Raw genomic sequence first — 7,538 nt, forward strand, 5'->3', positions numbered from 1 at the left:
TTTTTTTTTTTTTTTTTTTTTTTTTTTCCCCTTCCCCAGCCTGGATGCCCTATTTTAGATTTAGTTCTAAGGATCTATTTGCTAGAAGAGAATAGAGATGTGTCTCTCAATCTGTCTGACGCTTTTACTTGACTATCAAACCTAGGGTTGATTTGAAAATACTGTATAGTATTACATCTTGCAGATGGTCATGCTCACATAAGTAATTGCATCACTTACTTTTCCTTATAAACCAGAATTAGGCAAGTAATTCTAGTCTAGACAGAGGCTGGTGACAAATTAAGCCTTATTTTTAAAACTAGTAGAACCACTAGATTTTTCTCTCCGTGAGTCAGGTTGAGTAAAAGTGACAAGACAGCAGCAATGGATGTTCTTCCTCAGATTACAGTAGTGCCCCACAAATGTGAGTTGCTGTTCCTGTGAACATACAGTTCCTGCCTCAGAAACCAGGTCTGCTTTGCTGTCTAAAATATGTAGCTTGTAGGCAAAAGAATTTGTAACGTAACATTTAACTATATTACAGAACACTTTTGAAACTGATACAAAGATTAGAAAAATAAAGTAAATATTAAGCCTACTCAAACTAGCTTAATTTTGAGACCGATTTGTGAATGTTTGCTACTCAATTGTGAGGAAAGAGGGAAGAGTTTGCTAGTATACATGGAGAATACCGAGTAAACTGTTGTACTGTGGCATGACTTTTTGGCTTGCCTTGAGAATTATCAGTGAAGCATCAAGGACAATGATTTCAAAAAACTTTTGAACTGATAAACAAGGCATAGACTTCCAAAAATGAAATGTCAGCTTGTGAGCAATTGAAATCAGTATCTAGATGTTTTGCACAAACTGTCTGTATGTCTGGTGTGTTCTGTAGTATAAGACTTTTAGATTAGCACAAGTTTGGTCACATTAGTAATAGTGTCAGTGCTTTAGAGATACAGACAGCCTCCCATGTGAGTGCCAGTAAAACTTACTGCACCATTGCGTTTCTTGTATTTGCTCTAGTTTCGGGGTGGGGGGGAGAAGTACAGAATATTTCTGAAGAGATGTTTAATTTAAATTATTGGTACTTCTATCTCTCAGCTTGTACAAAACAGTACCTTTATTAGGCTCAGAAGGAAAAAATGTCTTACTAATAGAAAAATATTAAAAAAAAATCTGAAGTATTTTATATCTGAAAATAACTAATTGGAGACATGTTCTATACATCTGTGTGTGTAGTAATTACAGTTAAATATCCTGTATTATAGATGTGAATGATACATTTGAACATTAGACTTGATTTTATTGTCTTGATTGTAGATCTGTGTACAACAATATTATAGATTCATGTCTTGATTTACTACTATATTTATATTGTTTTTATGTTGCTGGGCTCTTTTTAGTATAATATTTGTGGTTGGGTTACTTTTTTCAAACTTATTTATATTATGGGTGTATGTGTGTTTACACTGTTTTCAGGAGCATGGCATTTAGCCAGCATCCTTAATACATTGAATTGTGTGTAATAATAATAAAAAAAAAAAAACAAAACAAAACAAAAAAAACAAAACAAAAAAACAAAACAAAAAAAACAAAAACAAAAAAAAACCAAAACAAAAAAACAAAAAAAAACCAAAAAAAAAAAAACCCAAGAAAACTTTTTGAAGCAAAGCTGAATCTTAGCCATGCCTGCACTTTTGTACAGTTTTATTTTGAGGAGTAGTGATAGGAAAAAAAGAGGCGAGTTCCCAGCTGGGAACAGAAGAGGGAGAAATAGGAAAGGGGACTAGGGCTGGTGCTGCTCAGGTGATTAGGGTGTTGGAAAGCTGGCAGACCATGTTTCTGCAGTGTTGTGCAGTTAACATTTTGCGCGCACCTGTGCCATCTCATTTTACATAACAAAATGAATTACTAGGCTATTAGCTGGGTTGCAAAGTCAGGCACTGAGACATTTTCTAATCTTACACTGTTGTTCATAAACCTTAATTCTGTCTCTGGAGATGTATGACTTCCGGTGATGGAAAGAGTTCTCTGATTTATCGCACAAAGTTTGAACTCTGAATCTTGACTTCATTAATGAAGGCACAGCAGGGTTCAACTCATTTAGAGGCATGAGCTTTCATAGATGACAGCCTACTTCATCAGATGCCAAGTGTCTGACAAAGTAGTCTGTAAACTACAAGTGCTCATGCTTTTCTGAACAAATTGGCCTATATAAGGTTTTGCCCTGACCTGCCTTCTGCTCAGCTTTAGCTAATATGGCTAATTTTTTTCCTCTAAAATTAATTGTATTAGCTGGCAGCAGCCAAAGGCTTTTATCCTGGGGGGAGGGAGATACAGTTGGTTTACAGCTTTTTTTCCTCCTCCTCTGCTATATAGAGTAGGTGTCAAGTGGAGTACTCAGCCCAGGGGATTTATAAGGAAGTCCAACCCCACTTTCCTCTGTCCTTTTTGTTTTTTCCAGGGCTGCGGGTAGGTACAACCAATATGATATCCCTAGAGGAGGAGTGCAGCTGGGGATGTAACAAGGAGAACTTGGTCTGACCTCTCCCCACTCACAGCTGTTCCTGTGACAACTGCTTCAGCAGCATGTGGGTGCTATCCTCTTGGCAGCACTGCAGGCTAGGTGTTCATAGGGTTCATGTTTTGGTGGTTGCCTTTTGGTGTACTGAGAGTGTTTTCCAAGCCGCACAAGAGAAAATAAACTTAAAGGCCCAAACCAGACTGCCCTTCGTTTGTTTGAAGGCACTCCGTTTGTTTAACTTGAAAATCTGACAGAGAGAATACTCTCAAGAATTTTTGCAAATCGTGAGGGTTGTTTGCAACTTGTCTCTGACACTTTTTCAAAATAAGCGTCTATTTGAAAAGGCTGAATTATAATTGCTTGCACGATTGCTTCCTGAAAACGAATTGCCTTTGTCTGCATTCAAGCTTTGTGGCTATCGCTTTCCAACATGTCACTTTCATCCTCTTCTACTACCATATTTTACCACCACCTACTTCAGCATGTCCTTTCTTTTACCACCAAATGTGGAATCATATCTTTGAACCAGTTAATGGATCCCTCATTTAGCAGAGACTTGACCTTACTTGTTACTTTCTGAGAAGCTTCAAATTTACAATTGCTCTACCTTCAATAGTTGTTTACTACTGATTATTTAAGGAACATTTTATTTTGAAATGCTTTGTCACAGTGAGATGTCCATTTCCATTGTTTAGGTTACCTAACAGTTTCCATTATAATATTGTCTTGTTATTTTTTGAGAAACTTCAAAACAATCCTTGTGGTTTTCAAAACGTTCTTGCAACTCTAGATACATACCTTGCTGGGGTTATCTGACCCCAGCAGTCATTCCTGCCCAGAGCAGGGAGGTTGGACCCAATGATCTTATGAGGTCCCTCCCAGACCTAAACTTCTGTGAATGCGCCATGTGTGGCTTGAGGTGCCACAAACTCTATATGCACACTCACTTGCATGTGCCCTTTGAGGTTAAGACAGGAGTTAAGCAAGGCTGTCTTTTCTCCACTCTTCTTGCAATGATATTTTTTCCTGTGATGGACAACAAGTTCCTATATAACTTCCACATTTGGACTTGTGGTCTTTCTTGAAGATTGTTGCAATCATGGCTTCCCTGAGGTTGACTTGAATTTCCTCATTGTTCCAGGTCCTTGAGATGAGGGTGTGGAGCTGTGATATGAGTTCCTCTCCCTACTGCTTGAAAATTTTTGGCAGGGATTCCATCAGCTCCAGATCCCTTGTCATTCTTCATCTGCTTGATGGCTTTCCTCTTGGTCAAAAGTTGGAGGGATTCCAAGATCATTTCTGACTGTGTTGTGGGATGGAGTTTAGAGCACTTTTGTCAACAACAGTCTTGACTGAAAAGGTCTTAAACACTCCTTCCAACAGGCATTTATAGCTCCCCTTTCCTTGATTGCGTGTTTTCCATCGTTAAGTGTTGAGGGGGTTGTCCCTGAGTGCTTAGCCTGTAGATGGCTTTGGCACTGAGAAACTGTGCATATCTTGGATGTCAGCCAGATGTTGAATCTCCTTTTGCCTCATCTTCCCACCATTTGTTCTTCATATCATGGGGTCCTCCTTTGGACCTCTGCCTTAATTTGCTGATTCAGTTTCTTTTGCTTAGAGCTGACATTGTCCTACCAAGCACAAAAGGCCTTCTGCTTGTGGTTGATCAACTCTTGGATCTTCTGGTGATTCTCATCAAACCAGTCATGATGTTTCCTGGTAGAGAGCTCAAGCTGCTCTTCACAGGCACTGATGATGGTGGACTTTGAAGGCACACTAAGAACTGCTGACATTTTCCTACTGTTGTTGATTGGAATTTGAGAGGCTTTTTCATTGAGGCACTGGTGGAAGAGGTTTTGCTTGATTGGGTCCTTGAGTCCTTCAGAGTTGATCCTCTGTCAGCATTGTTTCTGCTGCACCTATCATTTGGGAGCCAGTTTGAATTGCATAACTGAGTGGATGAGCTGGTGATCAGTTCAGCAGTCATCGGCTCCTAGCATAGCTCAGGTGATGTGGACATCTTTGCAATCCCAGGGATGAACAGTGATGTCACTGAAGTGTCAATCAAGTGCCAATGCTTGAATTGCAGGTGTTGCCGTGATGTCTTTTTGTCTGTTTTCGATGTCTGTAGAATGGGGTGATGGTGATGCCGAGTCCGTGTTCTGCGCATTTGGTCAAAAGGAGGATGCCACTGGAGTTGACCGATCCTACTCCTGCATTGCTGATGGTTCCATTCCAGAGGTTGGAGTCCCTTCCAACTCTGGAATTGAAACCGCCAAGAAGAATAAGTCTGTCTTCCTCTGGAATGCCAGAAAAAGGATTTGGTCATGGCTGGTTGGTAGAATTCCTCCTTGGATTTGTTCAGAGTATTCAGTTGGGGCACATGCACTGATTTTAGTGGCATATTGGATCCCTGACAGTTTAAGATGGAGTGTCATGTGGCAGTCATTAATTCCAATAGGGAACTCACTGAACTGGCTTATGAGTTTATTCTTGATTCTGTGAAGCTGGTGTTTTGACACTTGAGATGTTGGATTTCTTCAATGTGCAAGTGCAGCCTTCGGACACCTGAGGAAATAGGCGTTTGAAGATTGCGACATCAGATCTGATACTGAGCTCATTGTTTATCAAGTAGTTGTGATCCCCACCTTACTGTACAGATCTGAGACTTGGACAATTTACAGGAGACACCTCAAAGTTCTGGATAAGTATCATCAATGCTGCCTATGGAGTATCCTTCAAATCCAGTGGATAGACAATGCAACATTGGTGGCATTTTACAAGTAAATAGTATGATCATCGCTTCAGTGCTCATCTGACATCAACTTTGCTGGGCCAGCCATGTCATCCAGATGTCCGACTCTAGACTCCCAAAGCAAGTTTTATTCTCCCACCTCAGTCAGGGCGTATGCTCAAGAGGGAAAGCACTTCAAGGATGTCCTCGAGGCCAACTTGGAAAAAAATGCAATATTGATATCAACTCACGGGAGATTATTGCTCAGGACCGCACCAAATGGAAGAAGAGTCTTCTACAAAGATCTCAATACTTCAAAAACTTATGATGACCACAGGAGATGGAAAGATGGGAGTAGCAGAAGCAGCGTGTCAGACTGAACCAAGAACCCAGAGCCACCCACTCTACATGGAAAGATGTGCCAGAGCTGCAGCAGTCTGTCAATCCCTGATAGGCCTGGTGAGCCATCTTTGGACCCACAGATAAGGCAATCATGGAAGATGATCATCCTCATGGAATCACAGAAAATGTGGGTTGGAAGGGACCTCAGGAGGTCATCTAATCCAACCCCTTGCTCAAAGTAGGACCAGCCTCAACTAGATCATTCCAGCTAGGGCTTTGTCAAGCCAGGCCTTAACCTCCAAAGATGGAGGTTTCACAACCTGTCTTGGTAACCTGTTCTAGTGCTTCACCCACCCTCCTGGTGAGAGACTTTTTTTCTTTTTCCTAATATCCAGCTTAAACCTCCCTGACTACAGCTTGAGACCATTGCTCTTTGTTCTATCATCCCTCGACTGCAAGGGATTGCCGATGAGCATATAATTGGCTAAACCCGCTCAAAGAATATCTTAAGCATTTTGTAACTAGGTGGAAATTTATCCAGATGTATTTGAATCATCTCAATGTTCCTCTTACTTAACCAATAAAAGAAATTGCCCTAAGAAATTCTTTGCCTCTTGCAAGCATTAATTCATTCCTGATTTATTCAGGTACATAAATGGAAGATTTAAATGTTTGGTTTCAACATTTTCCACATTTTTTATTTGGTACGTAGTCTTATAAATCTCTTCCTTTTACTGCAGATTGAATCAACATTGAAGAAGATTCAGTCATAACTTCTAGATAGCGTAAGTGTATTTTAATATTCATATGCTAAATGTCCTTCCCTCATTGGAAAGTTTATTACTAACTTTTGCTATATATTTTTTTTTAATTTCAACTTGTATAGAGAAAATTTACCTAAACGCCCCATTTAGATTTAATTGCTACAGATATTTATTCTAAGTAAAAACTTGCACAAATCCAGCCTCTGCTTATTTTATGCATAAGCATGAGATACAAGGCAGAAAGTGCTTTGATTGGAGTACTCATTCATAATAGTAAGGCAAGCAACTGCAATGCCTTGTCAAATTACAAGGCATTCCCTCCTCTATGAGCACATTGGTCAACCCAGTTTTATGTTCCGTCAGCAAGATGTATTGTGTCAAACTCCATTAATCTGGAATATTTGTCAAAGTATATGGTCCTTCTGCTTGTCTCTTCTAACTTCCTGCTGTCTTACTGAGGCTGAGGAATACTTGCTCCAAAGAGAAATGTTTACTTCAGTAAGTGCCAAGGTATTATTCAACCTGAGTAAAGGCAGCAGAACCATGCCCATCGTATAAGTAGTTTGCATTAGTGCACAATAGTCTGTTCTTTGGTCCAGTTGTTGAAACAAAAGCATGCAACTTGGCGTGGAGAGAAAATGACTGAATTCCCTTTTAAAATGCTTGTTTTAGCGCATTGTAGTGTCTGTTACCGTTGCACACTGGAGCCTTAACTGTAATCTTGGCATTTCTGCTGCTTTTTGTTCTGTGTACAACCTGAGCTACTTCGGCTGGAACGCTGAATTAACTGGAATGAAATTATTAAAATATTTTAAAATCCAATAATCAGCCTCTTTCCTTCACTTGAAGGGGCTGGAGCTTGGAGTACAAAAAACAAATGTATAGTTGTCTCTCCAAAAGATCTACCACACTTTTTATTTTTTCTAAAGTAATAGAATTCAGACGCGCAACAACTACTACAGGATTTTAGTGTGTACGTATAGAGTACAAAAATGGCAATTAAATTATTAGCGAAAGTGAAGTGGGACACAACTTACTCGTGTCCTCTTTGAGCAAATCTTCAGTTTGCTTTTAATATCATCAGTATAATAAAGCTTGATTTTGAGCACCCTACTGTGTGAAAACCTAGGGTAGAACATTACTGGCTCTTGTAACACACACACACACACACACACACACACACACACACACA

At 39.8% G+C, this 7,538-nt stretch overlaps 1 protein-coding gene across 4 annotated transcripts in view; it reads left to right on the forward strand.

Moving 5' to 3' along the window:
- The window catches only part of ACSL4 (acyl-CoA synthetase long-chain family member 4), an 83,113-nt gene that overhangs the window by 48,645 nt on the left and 26,930 nt on the right, over nt 1-7,538 (forward strand). For 3 of the 4 annotated variants that reach the window (XM_019521537.1, XM_019521535.1, XM_019521536.1), the window contains one exon: nt 6,323-6,367. The gene's annotated coding sequence lies outside the window, so the exon portion shown is untranslated. Of the gene's footprint in view, nt 1-3,855; nt 3,867-6,322; nt 6,368-7,538 lie in introns of those variants that run through there. The other variant, XM_019521538.1, reaches the window with a different exon arrangement.

The sequence above is a fragment of the Gavialis gangeticus genome, unplaced genomic scaffold, assembly GCF_001723915.1.
Source record: "Gavialis gangeticus isolate Ggan-Ray unplaced genomic scaffold, GavGan_comp1, whole genome shotgun sequence".
In the NCBI taxonomy this organism is placed as follows: Eukaryota; Metazoa; Chordata; order Crocodylia; family Gavialidae; genus Gavialis; species Gavialis gangeticus.